The sequence below is a fragment of the Arachis hypogaea genome, chromosome 18 (genome assembly GCF_003086295.3).
Source record: "Arachis hypogaea cultivar Tifrunner chromosome 18, arahy.Tifrunner.gnm2.J5K5, whole genome shotgun sequence".
NCBI classification, from domain to species: Eukaryota; Viridiplantae; Streptophyta; class Magnoliopsida; order Fabales; family Fabaceae; genus Arachis; species Arachis hypogaea.
This window is the reverse complement of record NC_092053.1, coordinates 25,707,231-25,708,817: the sequence shown is the minus strand read 5'-3', so window position 1 is coordinate 25,708,817 and position 1,587 is coordinate 25,707,231. Positions and strand designations below refer to the sequence as shown.

At 32.6% G+C, this 1,587-nt stretch overlaps 1 non-coding gene across 1 annotated transcript; it reads left to right on the top strand.

The window, feature by feature from the left end:
• Nucleotides 1-206: 206 nt before the first annotated feature.
• On the top strand, nt 207-314 carry LOC112774091 (small nucleolar RNA R71). The gene has a single exon (XR_003188598.1). It is a non-coding gene; the product is annotated as a small nucleolar RNA R71 (small nucleolar RNA).
• Nucleotides 315-1,587: the final 1,273 nt, after the last annotated feature.

Sequence of the window (1,587 nt, the reverse complement as noted above, 5' to 3'; positions counted from 1 at the left end):
ACTCCTTTCTTCTGAGTCATCCCATTATTCACAGGATTTCTTTCAGAAGTATACATGAACTGGTTATTTGCAACCATTTCAATGAGTTCCTGGGCTTCTGCAGGTGTTTTCTTCAGATGAAGAGATCCACCAGCAGTGTGGTCCAATGACATCTTGGACAATTCAGACAGACCATCATAGAATATACCTAAGATGCTCCATTCTGAAAGCATGTCAGAAGGACACCTTCTGATCAATTGCTTGTATCTTTCCCAAGCTTCATAGAGGGATTCACCTTCCTTCTGTCTGAAGGTTTGGACTTCCACTCTAAGCTTGCTCATCTTTTAAGGTGGAAAGAATTTAGCCAAGAAATCATTGACCAACTTTTCCCAAGAGTTCAGGCTTTCTCTAGGTTGTGAGTCCAACCAAATCCTAGCTCTGTCTCTTACAACAAAGGGGAAAAGCATAAGTCTGTAGACCTCGGGATCAACCCCATTGGTCTTAATAGTGTCACATATTTGCAAGAATTCAGCTAAGAACTGATGAGGATCTTCCAATGGAAGTCCATGAAACTTGCAATTCTACTGCATTAGAGAAACTAATTGAGGCTTAAGCTCAAAGTTGTTTGCTCCAATTGCAGGAATTGAGATGCTTCTTCCATAGAAGTTGGAAGTTGGTGCAGTAAAGTCACCAAGCATCTTCCTTGCATCTCCACCATTGTTGTTGGGTTCGACTGCCATGTCTGCTTCTTTTTTGAAATTTTCTGTAAGGTCCTCTTCGGAGTGTTGTGCTTTAGCTTCTCCTAGCTTCCTCTTCAGAGTCCTTTCAGGTTCAGAATCAGCTTTAACAAGAATGTCTTTATCCTTGTTCCTGCTCATATGAAAAAGAAGAGAACAAAGAGAGTAGTGGAATCCTCTATGTCACAGTATAGAGATTCTTTTATGTGTCAGAGGAAAAGAAGAATAGAAGAATGAGGTAGAGAGAGAATAAGAAGAATTCGAACACAGAGAGAGGGAGAGGGTTCGAATTATTAGATGAGTAGAAGAGAAATATTAGTAAATAAATAAAATAAATAGAAAGAGATGAGAGAGAGTATTCAAATTTTAAGAAGAAAGAAAAGAAAAATATTTTTATTTTTATTTAATTAATTAAGTTAGTTTCAAACATTTGAAAAAGAAATACAAGAAAATTAAAAACTAAAACAATTAGTTAATTAAAAAGATTTTTGAAACAGTGGTTAGTGATTTTCAAAAATTAGAAGTGGAAAAGTAGTTAGGTGGTTTTGAAAAAGATAAAAAATAGTAAATTTTTTTTTTAAAATTAAAACAAACAAGTCAAGTAGTTAAATAAATTTTGAAAAGATAAGAAGTTAGAAAAAGATTTTGAAATTAAAATTTTAAAAAGATATGATTAAAATTTATTTTGAAAAAGAAATTAAAAAGATTTGATTTTTAAAATTAAAGTTGATGACTTGACTAACAAGAAACTAAAAGATATGATTCTAGAATTAAAGATTGATCCTTTCTTAACAAGAAAGTAACAAACTTGAAATTTTTGAATCAAAACATTAATTGTTAGTAAGGATTTTCGAAAATATGAAATAAAATT